At 40.0% G+C, this 22,897-nt stretch overlaps 1 protein-coding gene and 1 long non-coding RNA gene across 5 annotated transcripts in view; one reads left to right on the top strand and one right to left on the bottom strand.

Annotated features, from left to right (window-relative positions):
• LOC105285240 (Down syndrome cell adhesion molecule-like protein Dscam2) overlaps positions 1 to 21,514 on the bottom strand; it is a 97,079-nt gene extending 75,565 nt beyond the window's left edge. For 2 of the 4 annotated variants that reach the window (XM_011349342.3, XM_011349345.3), the window contains exon 1: positions 18,960 to 21,512. The gene's annotated coding sequence lies outside the window, so the exon portion shown is untranslated. Of the gene's footprint in view, positions 1 to 18,959 lie in introns of all 4 variants that reach the window. The other 2 variants (XM_011349343.3, XM_011349344.3) reach the window with 2 other exon arrangements.
• Positions 10,212 to 20,943, top strand: LOC105285239. The gene is made up of 2 exons (XR_895033.3): positions 10,212 to 17,297; positions 18,090 to 20,943. It is a non-coding gene; the product is annotated as an uncharacterized LOC105285239 (long non-coding RNA).
• Positions 21,515 to 22,897: the final 1,383 nt, after the last annotated feature.

Raw genomic sequence — 22,897 nt, 5'->3', positions numbered from 1 at the left:
TAAAGCGACACCAAATATGCATACGCATTTTATCACTGAATATAAACGCGCGCTACGTCAGAAAAATAAATCGCCGTTTTAAGATAATGAAATTTGAATTAAGTGTGACCATTTCTTTCATACCACTCGTATATTCGCAAAGTAGAAATGATATCTTACGCAATTTTAGCCGGGAAAAGAACGCACGAACGGAGAAGACTGTATCAAATTCATTTTACCGCGAGCGTAAAGTGAGAGCTTTGTTACCCTCCATTTAGAGGTGTTTTATGCGCGCGGCTTAAAACTCGCCGCAAAGCGGCCATAAACCCGCTTTTTCATGATAAGAAACGATAAGACACGATGATCCAGTCGGCTAAGACGATTGTTCCTGATTAACCACGAACAATCAAAAAATAATAACGTTCCTAACGGCTGCAGGCACTGAAATTAGCTCGAGGCACTCTCCTCACTCTTTCCCTCTCTCTTCTTCTCGATCGCGGAAGTCGTAAAATTCTTACGACGACATTTGCGAGATTCGTACAGATAAGTTATTAATTATTACCACGATGTACGTTTTTATGGAGGCGTTCGTGACGAATTATCGGTGATGCGCGACCGGCTATAAAGTCATTTTACGAGCCGTGATTATGCGCTAACGCATGCCTCTCCTTGTCTCTTCCTGAACGGTGAAAAATATTTGCGGAATTATAAACGACGTCAGGATCCCATTTCATAGAACTATAAGGTACATAATGTAAATGTTGACTGAGTAATATATTTGCCTTATTCATAGTCACACCTCATATCTCGCTTTTCTCGGTTACACGCATTTCTCTTTTTTATTACAAGTTTTATAAGCTTATGAAATGAATTCCAGATGTATCGTTCTCCCGATCCGGTTGCGCGCGCAATATTTTTGATGCAAAACTTCCTTAAACAAACTTCTTCCCTTCTTCTCTTACTCTCTTCCTCTGGCAATTTATGATGAAACACCACCTGTCATGTCATGACATAAATTTCAAACAATATCGGTATAACATACTTTTACGTTGGTTTTGTTACGCAAAGACAAAACGTTCGGGATGAAAGAACAACAAATATAAAGTGAGATCTAATGTAAAAATTTATAACACAGCATTGTTATCTAGCATATCCTCATTCTTTTGTTTCTACAGAAACTACTTCTCTTTAGTTCTCTGCAAAATTCTTTAAATTATCTCTGTATTTGAAATTTTACTGCTTGCACCAGAAGTAGAGTAGAATTAGACTAGATGAAAGGTATTCCGGCGCAAGTGTGCTCTTTTAAGAAACCGAGCGTTATTTTCGCCAGAGCTAAAACGCTTAAATTTTTCCAATTAATCTCCGGTCCGACGAAAGCGCGTCCATGTTGTTTTATCAACGACAAATAGACCGACGTTCTGATCCAAGGGTCTCTGATCGGAGCCCGAAATAATTGAAATTTAAGACGCGAAACGAGCGTACGGACGGTGACTCTTCCTCGTCGTTGCCTCGACTCGATTCGATCCAATTAAGCGCGGCCCCGAGGGTCCCACGGAGTGCTGTCGGGAACTTCGATTCCCCTTTTCCTCTTTCTTTTCCTCTTCCTTTCTCTCTCTCGTTCTTCCTTTCTTTCTACTGCACTTCTATCTTCACGAAGACCTATACTATGTTAAGGGGCGACATTCGAGCATGAACAAAAACCGGCCGAGACGACGGAACACACTCCCATCTCTCTTGCGCGATATTCGTTACCTTAATTACATTCGGAGCGTAAACCACGTAATCAAAAGGGACGGCTGTACCTGTTCGCGACAGGGAACATTTTTCGGTACGTAAAATGAAGTTTCGCGAAGCAGCGCGTGACAAATTCGGTCATACGTTCTGTGCACTAGCCAGGGTCACCGTCGATATATTTTATTATAATAAAAATACTCTAATGTTCGCTTGATATTTCACAGAAAGCTCTTTTTCAGTGAACGTGTTTAGTACGAAGCAGACAAATTTTGTTAACGGTTTGTGACTGGTATTCTTAAATCATCAAAATCATTTTCTACATATATAATACTTGTCTTAGAGACCGTTAGGTAGACCAAGACGTAGATGGGTAGACAATGTTCAGTCGGATCTCAATGATATAGGCGCCGAGAGTGGAGATTGGGAGGCAGTAGCTCAGGACAGGGATCGATGGCGAACTTTGGTAATTGCAGCTATGAACTTTCGAGTTTTGAATGCCAGCTAATAATAATAATAATAATAATAATACTTGTCTTAATCTCTTTTGCGATATTCCTTAAATATATAGAGGAAGATGTGGTTAGTCAGACCGCCATATGTTGAAAGGATCTCAGTATTAACATACAATCAATAAAGGGAAATCGTCTTCGATGTTCCCAAGATTCCCTTCCGCCTTATTCTTGTTTCAGTCTTGAGGTCGACATTTAGTCTACGAAGGAACAAACGGGCAAACGCGAGCTACAAGTAACGTCACCTCCATTAATCTTCCCTCCGCTCGGATTAGATCTAACGTAAGAGATTCTCACGATCTTGTCCCGGCCGAAATTACGATCGCGATCTCTTCGTGACTTCGCATCACGGAAGCTGCTTGTATCCCGAAAGGAAGTGCCTCGGTATAATTGAAAGTAGAATGTATAGGATATCACGAAAGTCGAGTATCTCTCGTGTCGAGAGATTATTTCGAGAGATTATTATTAAACTTGAAATAACATTTCGAAATATTTTGGGACCATTATGTAATTAAATATGAAATATAATAAAATATGAAATAATAAAGCTTTTTCAATAATAACGCGCTTTAAAATATGAAAAATTGTCTAATGTATTATATCTTTGAATGCAAATCGTGACGAAGCTTTTCGCGCGTACAATTTCCACCAATTGCAGAGCGCCCTTAACGTGCATATTTCAGACCACGAGCTTGACGATGGGCAACAAACAATAGTGTGACAAAGGGTAATAGATAGCAATGAGGTATTGTCCCGTGTTGCTTTCAGCGCGTCCAATTAAAGCGCGTCGGCTTAAAGTCAGAGCATGGATGGAGTGTTTTTTCAACGACGATGAACGAGACACACGTGGAAAACGGTGTATTCTAGGTTTCAATAAAGTCTCGTCACTGCCACATGCATACTGTAAATGCTATAAATCATCAATTTTCCGGAATGCTTTCTGCGATTGCGAATTGTACGATCACGGAATAATTAAAATATAACAAATTGACAGCATAGCAAAACACGTATCGATCCTCCTGCCCTTTTCTTTCCGTTCGAACAATACATTTGCCGGTACGTGGAACTGTCAAAGCACTCGATATATACAACTTCGTGGAGGACTGACAATGAGAGACACGCTTCATCCTGTCCATATTAAATCGATCTTATTGAAACTTGAACGCTAACTACACAGCTCTCTATGCATATGTCTCAAAGAAACACATTTCTACGTAAATAAGCTGTAAGTAAATTCGACAAGATTTATTGTCGCGTTTAGCATTCAAAAGAATATACTGGGCAAACATAAATTTTAAATAATACATGGACATTTTTCATGTAAGCTATTCATGCCGGAGTCGCGTAAGGCAGGCGCTAAAGCCAGATTAGCGGTGATACTCTCTTCTTTTCTGTTTTTTTTTTTCTTTTATTTTACGAAAGCCCCGTCGATGCGGTCGCGACGCCGGATCGATACCAGACGAAGACGCCGAGGTGAGCGAAAAACAAGATTCAATTAGAAATGCAGGCCGTAGGGCAAAGTCGGGACGGCGCATCCGGCAAGCCGGGTGTAATGCGATTACCAGCGACTGAAATTGTATTCCGAAGAATCGAATTTGCGGTCAAACAAAATGGTCAAGTGCGCAACGCTCATCGAGCGATCGATGTGAGACGATTCCGCTCGCGAAACGAAATGAACAACCGTAAACTTCTTGCGGGGTCTTACTTCCGCCACAGTAGAATAGTAGTAGTTGCGGCAGATGATAAACTTGTGTAAGAAGTAAGAAGGATGAGTCAGTCACGTGAAAATGAGAAGAGAGAAGCGCAAGAGGATGTTGAAGAAGCTTTGGATCAATATTTGTTGATGGTATCGTGTTATTAACGATATTATTGAATAGTAACTGATACCTGAGAATTAGCAGTAACAAGAGAGAAGATATGATGGAAATGAAATTATTTGCTGGATGGAAAGCAGGTCGAATGGATGATATCCTGAATTCGATTGATTTTACAATCGCGCGCCGCGATAACGAATTCTAGAATCTTTGCATCCAAAATGTCGAGCATATGCTCACATATGTTAATTTCTTTTCATATTTTATTCCCTATTCATCGATTTTATTTTACAAATGTTGTGAGATATCTATTCTATCTTATTAAGAAAGATTGGAAGAAGAAGTAAGAAACGTTAAAACTAAAATATCTTGAAATCCCACAGACTTCGTACAATGCACAGGGTTAATAATGGAAGCTGTTGAAAAATTGTTTTACCAACTCGAGCCGACAGACGACATCGCGACAGACAGAGTAGTTCTACCATGATCATCGGCTTTGTTGCACAAACAAACGGGCGAAAAACGGTATGATATTTCAGAGTGGCACGCACGATAGTTCTTTTCGTCGCATCAAAGGGCAAGTCCTATCTACCTGCCACGCGTTTTCACTTGGCTGATTTTTCATTTTGCACGTATCACGTGATGAAATCGAAGGAGATGCGAGCCCGACCTGACATACGCGCGCGAAAGAAGGGAACGAGAGTCAGGGCGAGAGAAGGGCGACACTAGCAAGTAGAAAGAGGAGGGTCAAGTGCGTTTGAACAGACACACGACACTCGACCATCCGGCACTGTCTTCGCCCTTCTTTGTCGCATCCGGCCCCTGCGTGCGTCTGTCTTCTTACTTTGTCTCTTCACCCTTTGTATCGTTTTCAATAGAAGCGACGTAGTCGGTAAAGATTTTTGACTCGGCGTTCTCGTGCCTGAAACGAAGTACCATTCATTTCCGAGTTGCGTAACACGCTCGCCCATGGCACGAAAAGAGGACTCGGTACACGACAGGGCGGAAATAATCACGGAAAACTCTCCGCATAAATGTCGCTCAGTCGTATGAGTGACAGTTGTAGCTCGTAAAGAGCAAATATTTCGACAGTTGCAACATTGATCGTTGTGCTTCGAATATAAAAAATATAACGTAACATGATTGTCGCGTCTATTATAGAATGCCGCGTATAGATTCGTGAACTGAAAATTTCATTCTGTTAAAAACAGGATTGTAAACCGGAGCACAAATATGCTCTTTGGAAAAATAACTGAATAATAATAACGGAGAATACCCAGGCAGCACATGTTAGCCTAATATATGTTTCTTAGACGTATATAATGTCTAAGAAACAAAAGTACCATTTAAGAAACGGTTTAAATAGAAACCGTTTTTGGACCTAAATTTTAAAAACGTATTTTTCACGTTTCCACAGAAACGAAAAATGTGTTTTATTAAATTCATTTGAAATTATATAATTAATATAGAAAAAATAGTAATTTCTACTTACTTTGCGAGTATTCATTATTTTTACATCATACGTTTCTCGATTATATACTCGATTATGGAACAAGAGACAAAAATCAATACAAGTGTGTGTGATTCCCACCTCTGATTCACCAAGCGACCGATGAGATAGCCAGGCCAGACGTGACGTTCTCGCAAGTAACATTTGTGTTATCACCTTATAAATAACCATCCGGAAAACCGATCCAATACTCTTTTCTTCTTCTTTTCTTTTGAAACTTTTGAGATCACTATTACTTGAAGTGATATTTCAAAAGAGTGAGATTCCACTACACGAAATTTAGAGAGTAATTCATAAAATATAAAAATGTAGTTTTTTACAAAAATGTGACTTAACTCTGTCTATCTTTGAGGCACTGATATATAGAATTGATAAATATTTTTCTGATGGTTTCTGAAAAGTTTTTTTGCCGAAAAAGAAACGTTTCAATAAAATGGTTATGAAACGTTACGGCAAAACGTTTATGAAACGGTTTTGAAACCAATGTGTGCTGCCTGGGTATATATATTAATAAGGAAAGAAACGAACTATTAGCGGACCAGATTATATTTTATGAAAAAGAAGCTCCATATAATATGCATTTATATAATTTATATAAGCTCCATGTAATTATTATAATTCCAACTCATGAATAAAACTAAATCGAGTACGCGATGGCATAATATTCCTTATTCAAAGTAAACGCACAGAGCAACCAGGAAAAAGCACACTCTCGGTGTTTAGACAGGTTTTATTCTACGTCGCAATAAATGTGCAGTTCGGTGTGAAAAGCGTTAATTTAAACAAGAGTCGTCCATGTGAGATTACGCAATGAGTTAACACAATTTTCAGCGGAAGAGGAAAGACCAGCTATAAATGGCCGCAGCATTCGTACGAGAAATCACAGTAGCAATGTAAAAATGCAACGGTGGGCGATTTTACGCTTCGCACGGAGATGCTGCATCCTTCCGCACTGCGCGTCTATGTACACGGTGTACCCGCTATTACTAGATAATTCAACTTTGCAAATTGTTCTAATGGCCGTATACTTTGCGGCACGTTAGGGAAAAGTGGAGGTTGAAACGCGATACAATCTTTATTATTGATAAAACTTGAAAGATTGGCTTTCTTATTAAAAACCTGATTCAATTTGTATTTTTTAACATAGCTTTATGATAGTCTCATAAATTTGTCCAGCGCGACATATAAAAAATATAAAAAAGATATATAAAAGATTATAATATTTTCTTTTTTCAATGTTTTTATCGTGTGCATGTTTCTTCTCGTTATCGAGTTGGTAAACATATATGTATGTACATCAAAACTTTTCAATTTTATAATGCGTATATGTCGTGCGTCAAATATCACGTCAACCGTATCATCATACATCATCGTAACGTATACATGGTATGAAAGTTATAAGCTCTTTCTCTTAGATTGCCAGCGAAATTTCAAAGTAGAAGGTCGACGAAATGATCCATTAAAATCGTCATTTCTATGCAGTGCGTATTAATAAACACGTTTGTTAATTTAATCGCCTTGCGAGAACCGTTTATTACGTGATGGCGAGCAATTGCAAACAATCAATTAACAGCAAATCAACAGCAACTGCACACAAATGCTAATTACGAACCACTTTTGCAAGCTCATAATGTCATTACCGATCAAAGAGGGATCGTAAAGTCCAGTTTTAGCGGAACACCCTGTACACGCGAATGCTTCCAACGTATCCAACTATCCACAATTTCGAACGTCTCCTAGTATCCACGTTCTACAGCCACGTCCCACGCATGCACGTACACATACATTCACCATCCCCAAATCCATGTACACGTACACGCATACGTGCCCGTAGAGAGCACCTCCTGACCGAGCCAACGGTTCCTGAAAACGAACTGCTTTTCACCGCTGTGGAAACATTTTTAACCTGGCCCGTGCTCGCTCGTTTCTCTCTCTGAATCGCTTGGTGCCGCCGCGATACGTTAGCGGGTCTCCCGAGTCGGCGGCCTGGGCCACCAGACTCGTTTCTTCCAACCACCGTTGGGACCCGAGTTGTCGTCGCGGTTACCGATATTCTTCACGGATAATCGTCTTGCGATCTTCGTTCGTTCGTCTCTTTCTATCCCTTTCAGTCTCTTTATCCTCTCTGTCCACCGTTGTTTGTCTCGGGCTGAGGGAGATGGAATAAGTAGGATAAGCTCTGCTTAGTTCGCAACTAGGGAAAAGCATTGCGTTTGCGAGCTGCACTCTGGCCAATACGCTCCGCAGCGTCAGTGGGGAGGTAATTTACGCGAACGCACTGCTTCCGTAAATTTCCACTTTAATTATTCGCCGCGATAAACATACAGCTTGTAATCTCGTAGAACAATGCTGGCACGTTATCGATGACGATAATATTATAATTATAGTTGATCTCTTTCCGCAGTCATGTGTGCGTGTATGTTGCAGTTATCAATGTAACTCGAGAAAACTATAATTGTTTTATGATTTTTCTGCTCCTTTGTGTCTTTCCATTCCACGTCTCTCGACTGTGCCAACTTTTTCCTTCTGTTGTTCTTCTCGTGAGCTTTCTTCGCTCTTTCGGATTCCTTTGCGAGCCACACGTCGTAAAATCGGATTACTGTACGTTGCGAAGCCGAGGAAGTTATGTATCATTGAGATCTTTTACGGCGAGAGGGGCTGCTCGCTGTGGCAAAGCGTAGAGGAAAACATCGATCGTTAGGTAGCAATAAAGTGCGCTCGCCAGCTCGTATTTGTATTCTTGACAGGCATGACTCTATTTCCAGTATGCCAGTGAAACTGTCTCGTGCGACCGATCGAGCTTGCTGATCTTTGTTTAAACAAGCGATCTCAAGATGCACAACAAACAGAATGCGACGTTGCTGAAAATATCTGACACCGGTTCTCGAGCATGCCTTTCGTCTTGACAAAATTCGTCAAGTACTTGACAAGTGAGGAAAATGCATAGCCGACACGTCGAAAATTTAAGTTGAAAATTATCACACTTGAATGAGGCTATGAAAATTGATCAGATAGCTTCCGAATAAGTGAACTTGCTTGGAATATTCATTTCCGAAAATTTTCCGAATCCGCCAAGTAAATTTCTTGTTACTTATTCAGGTCTCTCTACATCATGTATCAAAAGCAACTGTATCAAATATTTGTAGAGGAATCTTCTTCCCCCTTTTCAACTGATTTTTTTGATAAAATAAACAAATTAAAGCGCATAAAATATGCTGCATTACCTGCAATTTATTATCATCAAATTAACATCATTGCGTCATTAAATTAATCGAGTTTGCGCGTTCATGTTATTAACTTGCAGTTAGCCGGCTACGTTTATTGCACGACCGCTCGTAATTTGTAATCGTAATCGGTTATATCTATGTGCACGTACGTTCTGAGCGTTAACGACGAACGCTTTAAAATCGTCGACGGTTCTGCGCCGCGTTTATTGCACCGACTCGGCGTCTTCCTTCAGAACTACAGCGGATCATTCGGATGATCATTTGGACGGAATTATGTGCACGACCGTTCGTCGCTTGTCGCAGTCGACAAGCAGCGATCTGAATCGACGGATGGACGGCGAGTTAACGGTACGCTTGCCTCATCCCGATCTGGGTGATTATGAACGTTTCGCTCCCGTGCACGCTCATCTCGTTACAAACCGCCTGATTACAGCCGACTGCTTTCACTGTGCGGACGCGTCACACGCATTGCGGATAGCTGCGGACATGCTGATAGCGATAATGCTAAATGCGAGAGAGAGAGAGAGATTGATGCCCACTTTCGTCTCCTAAACGTTGATTTCGTAAAGCGCGATATTTTATCTTCTTTTAAATATAATGCGGTTTATTTGAAAACACTCACGAGCAGCATTGTACAGAATTTTTCTCCATATCTCCGTATCTCATACACGAGATGCAATGCATGTCGGCGTTAAGGGGGGAGCCTGCTTTAGAACGCTGAAAATAAGGTATATTTTACGAATTGTTTTTGGAGAAACTATACAGCGGATCATTATAAAACTTTGATGCATTTATTAGTACATGTTTAAAGATAAAAAAATTATTTTTTGATTTGAATATATCGCCTGTAGAGGTCGTCCTGGAGAAATCTTAGTGCAGCCGCGTCGCCGGCATTGCAAATTGGTGAGCATTCTCCTGCCTCCAAATTTCGTCTAAACTGAAAAATTGAAATATCTTCTCGTTATTTATGAATTCCCATCGTCGATGAACCAAAGAGAGAAGAAAAAAGTTGAAAAGTGCCAAAATGGTGGAGCTTAGAACACAAAAGTACGATTTTTAGGCAAAGTTGTTGAACTTTTTCATGCAAAAGTAATTGTTTAACTTAATGTTTTTATGAATATTAAAGGTTCATCGACGATGGGAATTCATAAATAACGAGAAAATATTTCAATTTTTTAGTTTGGATGAAATTTGGAGGCAGGAGAATGCTCGCCAATTTACAATGCCGGCTGCACTAAGATGCCTCCAGGACGACCTCTACAGGCGATATATTCAAATAAAAAAATAATTTTTTTATCTTTAAACATGTACTAATAAATGCATCAAAGTTTTATAATGATCCGCTGTATAGTTTCTCCAAAAACATTCGTAAAATTATACCTTATTTTCAACGTTCTAAAGCAGGTTCCCCCCTTAAACCGATTGAAATATTCTTTCAATCAAATTCTTTCGCAACGCATTCTGAAATGTGTATTTTTTCCCCGTTGCCGGGATGCGAACCTTCTTGAATTCGCGAATTATTCAGTCGTAAACGGTCGCCCGATCGGCGCTCTTCTATTAAAATGTACGGATGCTGCCTCGAGTATAAAGCATTTACGATCGACCGACTAAGCATTAGTAGTATGATTAGCTGAGATCGCACATAAATGCGAACGGTCTGGATACCCACGTCGAAGCCATCTTAACGGTCATAAATACATTAACGAACGTGCTCGGTGCTTATGTCGCGAGTTTAATTATGCACGCATTTGCCTTGTAATTAGCACGGGCTGTTTGGTTACGCCGACCCGATACTCACGGAACTGTAACTCACGTGACCTGTTTGTGAGGTTTGAATTACGTAATACGGGCTGCTGCTATCCACACACAGGCGAAACCTGGGAATGACACGGCTATGATACATGACCGTGCCGTGTATGTATCTTGCAGGGATGATTACATATGTAAAGGTATTTATTTTCAATTAGTGCCACTTGATCGGATCCATAAAACGCGTTGCGGCCATTGTAGTCACGTTTATTTGCGCGATACCGGGTATCTGCAACGTTTTTAACATTTGCCCGTACTGCGATACTGCTGATACATTAATTAGCGATACAATGGGCAGTCGATTATCTGGCGAGGTCGCCAAATGAATATCAGCCATAACAAAAATCCGGAATCATATTTCCATCAATATCGCGAAATATACGAAAATATTAAGATAATTATTGTGGCAAAATACGAGTGCCCATGTTTGTTGTGCGTCTATAGAAAGTACAATTACGACTTTCTCAAATAAAGGAGGAAATTAATTTGCGATGTTATTTGTAAAACAGCTGTAATGCGCACATTTAAAGATAATTTGGGACTCCAATTCCTTCTGCATGAGGGCACTCGAATGAGAACGAAAGGCATAACGGCCGATTACTCTGCCAAACGATCTGGAAGTATTAAGTCGATCGTACGTACGACAAAGTGGATTATCGGTCTTCTTTAATTCGGTCCTTTAGGGACGAACGGAAGAGCTGGATGTGCAAAGCTTTCGCGCCAGCAATTTTCGGAGATAATCTGCACAAATACGATAAGACCCGATCCTTGGAGTCTCGCTAAATCAGAAACTCAAAGTTTACAGAAAACTAAAGAGAGTTGGAGTTTGCCAGATTAAGTACACGGCGCACTGTAGACGCAATTCGTTATCATCATTGTAAAAAATTTTAAAAACGACTAACGCGAGGCTCAGTCAATGCGAAGAATTTGGCGAAGCAACAAGTGTTTCCATTATTGTCTGCCGCATCAGTTTCCGTTTCCGTTTTAATTATTTGAATTAACTTCATTATTGAGTTACTTAATTGTAACATTATCGGGGCGATTACGTCACGATCCCCGTCAAAGTTACTAATAATTCAGCAACACAACGTTAAACACTTCGCCAAAGGGTGCGCAATAACGACGGGCGTTGAGCGGGCCACGCTTTGATCAAACACGTTAATGACACACCGGTGGCACAACAAACGCCACTACGGAGCCGCAGGATACGGAATCTGTTACGTGAGGTGCACAAAGTTCGCGGATGAATTTAATACTCAAGTTTTTCAGATCTTACTGAACGCTAAACGTTAAAGTCGGAAGACGAGTACCGTTTTAGGTAACAAATTCGAACACTCGTAATCTCCTGACTGGTACATAATTCGCTGCGTGGTGTTTCGCAATACCATGCCAATGACTTACGAGCGAGTGGTTTCAGGACGCGATCACTCGAAGTAGTACGAGTCGATACATGGTCAGCCGAAATAGCACAAGGCAGTACTATTACTCGCACGCTAGGCAATAAAAAAGCATTTGCTCCGACGGCGATTCCGACGACGTGATGTCTCTTATCCGCAAATTATTTCAAGTCGTAGAAGCCGTCAAAAGTGCTGCTGTTGAAATATTTACACGTTCCTCATCTCGCCGAGCGCGTGCCGACACCTCCCTTTGGTCTCGTGAGACGACGACACCAGGAGGAAAGGACGCGGAATGGATGACGGGAATTAGGTTTTCCCGGGGATATGTGACCGGCTTTCGTAGATGGTGTCTCTATACGATGTCAAAGTACCGCGGCGGCCAACTTTCATCGTAAAACTTCGCTTCCTCTTCTATTTTCAACGCGTTTCCGCGATACGCGCGACATTCCGTTTTGTGAAAAAAGCGTAACGCGCACGATGGTTTTTCCCACCGGTCGCAATTACGACCAGTACGTGATGAGCAATCTAATGAATTCGGATCCATCATTCAAGTTATTAATCCTTGCGCTGCAGCAAAAAATTGTCTCTCTCTCTCTCTTGAACGATAAAAGATTGATGAATGAGAGAATTTAAAAAATATATTTTCTTCTTTTCTCTGTCTCTGTCTCTCTTTTTCTTTCTTGAATAGATTAACAAAATGTTTTGCAGATTTTATTAGTCAGCAGTATTTTTAGAGTATTTTTCAGGCGTGTGAAAAGTTCAACAACGTCATTTAGTCTCGCAATGTGCATTGATGAATATCGTAACGATGGGATTAAAAAGTACTGTGTAATGCGTTATTGTTTCATGCGCTTACGCATCACGTAATCTGATAAACTATTTATAAAAATTTAAAATTTTTTCCAAAGATAGAAAACATTCGAGAAAGCAGAAAGGAAAGCAACAATTATGCACATTTCTATCCGATTCCGAGGCAAATCTTAATTATATTTCTCCAAACATGACATACGTATTACCGCAGCTTGTTAACTTAAACGAAACACATGAAAAAGCCAGTGCAAATTGATATTTCTTTGTTCTTTTTAATTACTTGCGTAGAATCAGTCCATGGGGATACTTGTTGGTGGGAGCTATGCAACGGTGCAACACAAGAATCGTAAACAACCGAGCAGACTAAACAAAAAGCCGCGGGAACAACGCGAACGGCGTATAGACAAGCCCGCATCGTCTCCCGCAAATAACAGCAAACATCGGCAATCACGTGCCGATGCCCGAACAGGCGGCACAACGACAAAACCTGCAGATATTCGCGAAACGAGACGGAGTGGAACGCGCGGAAACTTGCACGAACGTACGACGGCCTCGTACGCGCAATGGGGAGAGGGAAATCCGAAGAATTTTCCGAAGAGCGGATTTCCGCTGGTCGTTATATAACCGGAAAAGCTCGTCCGCGATAAAAGCGGCGTAAAAGGAATCCAGGCTGATTCCCGCGAGCGCACCGCCGTCTCCGGCGCGTTAATTGTAATGGTATTAATTACGATAATGGAGCGCCTCCCTCCTCCCCCTCTTTCCCGTTTCTCTCTCTCGCGCTCTTTCCTCCTCTTCTGCCGTGCCGCGCACCCCTTTGCGCCCACCCTCGCGCGCGCGGCGCCGCTAACCCCTCTTCGGCCATCTTCCACCCTTTGTTCCATCCCTTGACGTTGGCGTCAATTAAGTGGATATCTCAAACGAAAAATTCTAATAAGCCCGCTCCAACCAACGGTTCCAATGGCGCTTCGGCGCCCTCATGCGAGCAAATGGCACCAAGGCATCGCCGATAGCAGCTTTTTTTCTCACCGCTGATGGCGTCGCGTCGTCCTCTCTCCATCGACGATGCGGGGCGTCGCGACGCCACGCGATGCGACGCGAGTACCGCGCTTCGAGTACCCCGCACGTTCGATCGGTCGGAATTCTCGAGAGAGTGACTCCACGGCGGGAGAGCCTCACGAGAATTCAGGACTTTCCTCCTAGTGAGATCTATCGACGGCAAGGGATGAGGGTGGATAAAGCAGAAGAGGGTGTACGGGGGTTGCAACTCGACGCAGACGGATACGTTTTCGAAAAGGTGAGTATGAGACCTTTGTCTCCAGCTGAGCCTCGAGCACTTTTGCATTCGCTTTCTTCCTACTTCGTTCCCGAGTAGTGTTATTTGACGTTCGTAAATGAATACACACAGTGGTGCGGGAGTCGTATATTTGAGATTGCCTTTGTAGCTTTGTCGTTACAGTGTATCGCCCAATGTCTCTCGACTCTTTGACGAATTCGACGAGAAAGTCGATCTTGCTTCGGCAAACATTCGATGGGAGAGATCATAGGATTCTGCTCCGCAATTTGCATTAAATTTGCTTCAATTAAGTCTCGATTTTCCCGATAGTGTATTGGTTATGGGTTCCTATTTGCATAAGGATTGCACGTTGAGCTATCAAAAAAAAGAGTATTAAAAATATATTATAAATATATTGATATTATATTTGTATTTATCCAGATATAATCTTGAGAGAAGAATTTACATTCCTACATACAAGAATTCCTGGATGTACATGTCTCCAATATTTTATTTTCCAATTTTGTACTTCAGTAATCGAAGTCTTACTTAGCAATATAGAAAACTTGATTATACGACACTTAGAATTCTATTTAACCATGAAACTTGGAACTTTTCATGTCCGAAGACTGTTGAAGAGAGCTTTGTGATGGCGATGATGTACGATCGGGGACTCTTACATTAATTCATATACCGAGAAATTAATTATACTGTCCGGATAATAAATGCTCCCCATGGAATTATGCCGTTTCCTTGGTGACGAGACTTATTGATGAACTAGCATTATGCGATCGTTGAAAGGGGGATTGCGGATACGATGCTACATTATAGCCAGATTAGTTGTGTAAAGATTAATTAAGCATTCTCAAGGTCGTTATTTTCGCAGTAATATACGTCGTTAACACGAATTTAGCGTTTAGGATCGTCGGTATTGAGAAAACAATATGTGATATCATTTGTGTGTCCAGACATATAATTTTTTATGAAAAAGAATAAATAATTAATAAAATAAATCTGTCTCTATACTCTTGCATATTAAAATAGTTAAAAAAGATAACTTTTGGAAATGATGTTTCTTGGTATATGTCAGAGAAGAGTTGTAAAATCTCAACGTTTGTCTTTACGTTTTGTCAACGTAGAAGACTTGCAAATGTAGACTGTCGGATGGTTTCGGTGAAGAACGTTAACTTCGCTAATTAAGAGTTGAGACAGCTAATACCCTATATTCCACTGCAAACTAAAATTTCCAAATCCGAAAATAACCAACGAAACAGACGTCATCCGTTATTTTTAAGAATAAAAGATTCAAATATAGAGAATGATTTCACGAAACAGAAAAGAGCGTTTAATAAAAGAATGTACGGACAAGTTTATGAATAGTTTAAAAAAAATTTATTAATAGTTTCCTTGATATAGAATTAAACTCTCAAAAAGAAAACCATTTCCCATATATAGTAGTTTATATGTATATAGTATTCTTTTTCAATATAACTCTCTCTTCCTTTCATTTCTCTTTTTTCCTCCATTTTCATATTTACGGAGGAAATTTCGTAAATTTTAATATATGTCTACAGAAAAGCAAGAGTACATGAACAAAACACGTAATAAATGGAATACAAAAGCGATGTAAAATATAACTGATTTAACTCGTCAAATAATCATGTTATAAATTGCGACAGATATTTTACTGTAACGTAAATCATATAGTATCATATTTACGAAACGAGTGCTAAAAGAATTAATAAAGGAGTTTCGTTTCGTCCTCTGCTGTTTCTCTCTTCGACAAAGATGCGACCGCAATTAAAGAACACGCCGTATGTACGAAGAAAGTAAATTCTCTTTAAAAGTGTATCGTGTAGAAGATTTCAACGCTGGCAATGTTCCAGTTTTTAGAAATTAGTAACGGTCCGGAAACACTTGGAAGTAGATATAGTAGGCGGAAGTAGACAACAACGGATAATAATGGCCAAGTTGGTTACGCTGTGGCTACGCGAGAACGCCACAAGAAGCATACTCGTCTTTCTCTATCCAGACTTCAGAAAAAGGTCAACATCCTTGATCATGATGAAAAGTTCTGCCGCCAGGAAGTTGCGGAAAGAGATAACGTATATACGATTGTGCTCGCAGCTTGGTCTTTACAGAAAGTGCACATTTGCTACCATACCACCGTCCAAAGTAGCAAGTGAGCTAGAATTGACATAACGCAACTTTTCTACAAGCCGCTCCAAGGAACCTCTGTTTACCATCTGTTACGAATTTTCTGTTCAATTTGAAGACGTAGCTTCTCAACAGAAAACTTTGATAGGGCAAAAGAATTTATTTATGACGAGTGTGTGTGTGTGAATTTATTTACTAAGGTATTTAATTTTGCGTGTGAATAGAGAGCTAATAGAGTAGTATGGAAAACGAAATGAAAAAGAGATTTCTTTCTAAATCAAAAGTGGTCTCTTCGAAATATTCTTGACTGCACGTGTCCAACTTGCCGACTCGTTCAGTTTGATATCGGTCGCGCGGAAAATGCCAAGAATTTCTCAGGCCGCCGGAGTCGTGTCGCTCCGTTTCTCCGATTGTAAGTCGGATGAAGGGGCAATTAACCCTAAAGGCAATAGTCGGCCGGTGATGCCGTCAACCGCGAGAATTACGTCGCATCGACAAAAATACGTAGGCGGTTCGCCGCGCGAGAAAGGAAGCCCATTAGCGCTCGTGCGGGAGCGAAGTGGTCGTTCATTCATGAACTCGGGGGGAGCAGGGGGTGTAGAAGAAGGGGGTAGCCCATAGCGCGTCGTAGTTACCGCTGTACTACACTCGCCGCTAGTATTGTCGCTACCACTACTACGCCCGCTACTACCCTTGGTTGTACTACTACTACTTGCCACTACCACCCTTACAGGGCACGAACGCTGCTGCCGCCAATGCCGCCGCCACCACCACTACCACAGCCACCGCCGTCGCAACACAACCACCAGCACTGCCGCCCTCGGCGCACCAACGTCGGTTACGCGTTCTACCACAAACCGGGTACCGGTGCCGGCGCCGCCACCGCCGCGGCGTGCCGAGCATCGCGTTCCTGGCGTTCTTACGTGAGGAGCGACGGATACTCCCAGTGCGACGACGGTCTTTTAGAAGGTGCACTTCCACACCTGAACGCCTTGACATTGAGAGCATCCCGACGCGAATGTTTCGCCACGTATCACGACTGTTCCGTTCCTAGCTGGGATTGCGTTTCTCGAGGATGGTGAGCGTACTAGTCGAATGAATACCAAACACCGTTCTTGCGAATCTCTAATACTCTGACTAACTGATGCGCATTCGAGAACTGTCTGCGTTACTGATTGGGATATCTCGAGGGTCGAAAAATTTAGATATGAAAGAATATTTTATTCATTTATCGGTTTCGGTTTAATGTTGAGATACTGTTAAGATTGGTTGTTATAGTGATGTAAGTATCTATCAGTTGGACATTACAAGACAAAAGGCTTGTCCATCAAGTTGTAATTCACAATTTTAGACAATTTTCTAGGAAATTAGAATGATTATTAAACTAGACATCTTTCATCTTGGCTATATAAACTGCTAAAATCATTTATCTCAGTTATCCCGCAATCACAGTAAGCATATTAATGGCTCGAAGTTACATCTCATGTTCAACCAATTGTGTTAATTAGAAATTTTCCTTTCAAGAAAAGGCAGGAAATCAGCTCTTAATTTTAGTAATGGATCTGAAATCTGCAGAAGCAAAATCAGCAATAAAATTACTTCAGTCTCACGAACAATGCATGTACAAGTATGTGATAGATATTAAATCATAAAATCTAACTTTGATTTCTTTATAAAAGTAATTAACATTCGATCACGTAAAACCCACTGTCGGCGATCATCGTTGCAGTTACTTTTCAACGAGAACTCTCGTGAAAGTCTTCATCGATGTATTTCTTTGCCACGACAGCTTGTTCAACAAACAGATGTTTATTTTACAACTTTGTCAGTCAATGCGGCTCCAGAAACGTGATTAAACTTCCTCTTACAGAAATCGATCAAAAACATTACCGTCGCTCGCTCGGCGTCGCTTCCGGTTATCCCGACAGCTTTAAGGTCAACGCGCATACTACGGTCCTTGACACTGAAACAACACGAAACTTTGGCAACTTGCTGGTAAGTTTGCGGGATTTCCATACGTTGTTCCAAAACGGAGAGAATGTCCAATTAAAGCGACGAACGGAACTTGAGTTCAACTCAAACGCGAACTATTTCCTCGTTTTCTTCGTTGCTTATTATCTACAGCAGAAGTAAGTATAAGAATAGGCAGAATGAAATATTTATAGAAGTGTTAATCTACGATGAGGAAACATAACATTCGTAAAAGATAATTATATTAGTGAGTGACACGTGAAACTGTACTTTTTCTTATTTCTGTGATACTAATGGTACACTTTCCGCGTTAATAACATTCGAAAGTTTGAATTTTATTTGCCTTTACCTGAATGTCTTTAGACAGTACGATCAAAACGCGTTTTACTTAATAAAGATTAAGTAAGTTTTTGACATTACCTATAATTACATATCCACTGCTACATTTACTCTGTAATATTTCTTGTTAATTACACTAAACTTTACTTCCTTTTAATCGAATTTAACTTTGATTCGATGTCGTTCTTCACGAATGGACTAACGAGACTGATCGATAGTATCCACGAATTTTTATTATCTGACATTCAGGATGAAAAGAAACTCGATCTGTGATATTCGAACGTAGCTTCACCCGAAAATTGCCGGTTCATTTCTTCACGAGGACACGCGCGAGTGACCAACTCTATTTTGAGGGTTGGACGAATGGTGATGGTGGAGGTGGTGACGGCGACCGCAACGTCGCGAACAGAAGTTAGAAAGAGATTCTCACCCCCGAAGCAAACAACTCTCTCGCCGCTTCCGCCGGAGCCTCGGACCGTAAACACACGTCGGTGGTTGGTCGCGTACTGAAGTTTCCACTAGCGGTGGATCCAGCATCCCCGACCGGAGGGAGAGAGAGTGAGTGAGACAGAGAGGATTCCGCACACCGGTGTTCAACCCCACCGCCCCACTCGCCACCTACCACCGACGCGAACACCCTTTAACCCTCCTCCGTTCGGCGCCTTCCGTCCTCCAGCCGTCACTCGAAACCGTCACCGTCACCCTGTACGAACCGCTACCGATCTCCTACGTAACCCCTCCCTTCGTAACACCTGAACGAGGGGAGGGAGTTGCACGAAGATAGGATACTTGGCATCTCCCCACACACGGCTAACTTGGAGGCGATCGAAGCTGAACTGTTCGGCTACTTTTTTCGTATTAATAAATTTACACACGTGTTGTGTGAAAGAACTCGAGCTGGGTATGAAGTGGGTATGAATTAATTGATTGAAATGGGAATGAATTTATTGAAGCAATTATATGACATTCGGAGACGTTGATATTTTTAAAAAAACGAGATGAAAAATAAAAATGTTACAAATATTAAAAGCACTTATGCACTTGTTTGGCAAATGTCGCGAAATCGTTAAAACCTCTTGCGTCATTATTTAATGGACTCTTGAAAAATTCCGTAATACCGTATATATTTGCACACTTTTCTGAACAGCATCGTATCTGTGAAATGCAAAAATAAAATGCAAAAAAAGAAGTGAGAGGAGATGGAGGAGACGAATTTTCCATTACTAATCAATTTCCATCGTCTGTATAAATGTGTCTCAGTGTTCGCCGTTAATGGAAAGAATTAATTGTGCTCGCGGGCAGATGGAAGGATCAGACTGAGACGTAACACCAGGAATCCGATAGAACAGGAATCTATATTGAACATTCGAGAAGCGCCTGAAGCGCCAAAAGAGAGGAAGTTTACTCTAGATCCTAAACTGTGGATCGCATCCTAAACACTTTTCTCTTATAGAGCTCCAAAGCCATTCTTACGAGCACTCGTCCTTATAAAAATAACCGTTTGGCCGGGCAAACCTCTGTCGACGTGAGGCAAAAAGTTAGCGAAGCTCGCCGAAAGTTTTCTACCTTCGTTCAACAACATATTTCATTGTCGGCTACCATATAAATTGTAAGAGATTTTTGCGCGATGTAAGATTTAGCTGGTGATTTAACGGGAACGCGTTACGGACGCGGCGGCTTTCAGGAGAGATCAAATCCCCAGGAATCAGCGGCTCTCGAACTTCGAGGATCTCGGAAGTCCCTCGCGATTTAGGAAAAGTTTTCAGCTGCCGAAAGTTTTTGTATCTGTAACTTTTCCTCCGAAACTCGGAGCATCGGAGCCCATACCCTTTCGCCTTCTCTAAATGCATATCATATACATTCGTATGAATATCCGACTGATGTGTTTGGATGAAAGAAGAAGCGTACGAGTCGCGCGTCTTCATCGACCCATGACCCCGTAATATATATGAATATTAAGCGATTCATATATTCCATCCTTTGTATTGAAATTTTAGAAAGGTATTGAAATTTACTCCGAATGTAGATTAATAATTTTGTTCTTGCAAAAGAGATCGCACGTAAATTCTGATTTAAGCGCGTGCGAATAGTATTTTATTATGCGTGTATCGATATTGTAAACTACAAACGTGCCCAATAGTTTTGTATAATCATGCGACACATTTATTATATAAATTTTCGTTGCACTGTTAATATTTCCGCTGGAATATTTTTGCTAACACAGGCGAATAAAATGGAATATATGAAAATTTTACCATGCCACATATATATTTGTATTTATTAACGATTATCAAGTGGATTTAAAATCGAGTATTAATATTTTATAGTTCATATTTTTATTATTTGCATGGTATCGATGTCATGTAATATAACATGTAACATGTCATGTAAAATAAAAGTTGTGCGATATTTAATCAATTAAAAGTTTTTTCGAGAACACTTATGCATCAATCTGACTGAACTCTTCATCAAACATTGGAAAAACTGTCTCGCGTTTTAATAAATAAACACGGCCTAAAAGCTCTGGCATATGTTCCACAGTATTTATATTTGTTCTTTTGCTTTGTAACTTGAGTTGCGCAAGTGCACATAAAAGTATATAAATCGATAGCAGTAGTAGTATTAGTTCGTAAATCATGTCGAGAGGGATTGGAAACACAAAGGGAAAGTTGATGAAAGCTTCAAGAGCTCAAATATAAACCCCATCAAGATCATCAGATTAATTAAACCTTGCACGTGCACGAAGTGTTTTTGATGTATATGACTTGACCATGTTTAAAACTTAGAAGAGAAAAATAATTGCTTGTAATATGTAAATTATATTTTTGAGCTATTTTTATTTACTGTGTGACTTGTGTATATCTTGCATTTGAGAGTAAGGAATATTTTATAGTTAAACTATATACGACATATGCTGTGCAGTATGCATATTTCACAAGAAATGATGCTATTGTGTAAAACATTATTTTAGCATCTTAAATATTTTATCAAAATTATACGTGTGAAAAAATTTTAAAAGGCAATAAAAACGTAATTATTTTTATATCTTTAATCAAATGCAAATGAAACAAAAATGCAGCATTGAAAACTGATTATAATATTATTACTTTATCAAATCAACTATTAAATTTTTAAATGTGAAGGAAAAAGAGGAGAAAAGTTCTATTGACAGATAGGAGTTCTCATATAGAGTATTAATAACATGATATTTTTATAGACGGTATGGTGTAAACAACGTATATGTATTTTATTTCAGATAAATATCTCAACATTGAACATTGACTAATGTATATGTATAAGTACATCGTTTACTCGTTTACATCGCAGTGTGTGTGTAGTAGTCCGATATTCGTTAATATATTATATATAGTTCTCTACCTATCACTGGTCTCTCTACGGGTTTGTTACAAACTATCTGATCGCTTAATGTCGATTATACGCAATAATGATTTTTATCCCTTATATAATATCTTAATCATCCCTGTATGCATTTATTTTCTTTATTTACTCTCGATAATCTGTCTCTTATCTACTGAATCGTCGTTGTAATCGCATCGACGATTGTTACATCGTATATAACGTTTATCTACTAATTAACTATATTTATCACAATTACGGTATTATTATTAAAGCCGTTAGAGCGCCGGGCAAACTTTGTCGGAACACTTTGATGATCCATTTGTTTCTGTTGAGAATAATTATCGAAGATAATTACTTACGGCTCGTTTAGCGGAGTATTACCCTTCATGTAACTTACTTTTGACTGTGTTTGGCAAAAATTTTGCTATACAGATTACTAAAACGTTAGCGGTAAAAGAATTAAATCCTTCTTTACAAAATCCTAAATATATACGGTTAACATTGAACATTATATAACACTCGAACAAAATAGTTATAGAAAAAAAGTTTGAGAATAAAAATAAAAAATTCATGGTATAGATATATAAAAGATATAATGTTACGAATATTCGTTAAGGGTCAATACTCCTCGATTGCAAATTTCTTGAAGGATAATATTTTGTTGTTATTATCCTTGTATCATCTACATCGTTTCCAAGATAATCTAACCACACAACACAAAAGCTTGTAGCAACATTGCTGTAAGCATCTTTCCCGTATGGGTATATACATCATATTATGAAAAACATCGTTTTATGGTCACGCAACATTTTTATTCGCCGTTGTTATCTTCTAATCTCTGTGTGTTTCGTGGATCGTTTGAAATATATTTTCTCTCATGCAAAGTAATCAACGAGATCGGCATCAAAGTTCCCGTTTTTGCGAGTTTGCCGAGTCGCTGACGCTCGATCGGTGAGCGCAATTTATTTAACATTCGTCTTGGATCACTTTCTTAGCGCTTACCGGAAA

The sequence above is a fragment of the Ooceraea biroi genome, chromosome 5 (genome assembly GCF_003672135.1).
Source record: "Ooceraea biroi isolate clonal line C1 chromosome 5, Obir_v5.4, whole genome shotgun sequence".
Lineage (NCBI taxonomy): Eukaryota > Metazoa > Arthropoda > Insecta > Hymenoptera > Formicidae > Ooceraea > Ooceraea biroi.
The sequence above is the reverse complement of the archived record's forward strand: the minus strand, read 5'-3'. Positions and strand labels throughout refer to the sequence as shown.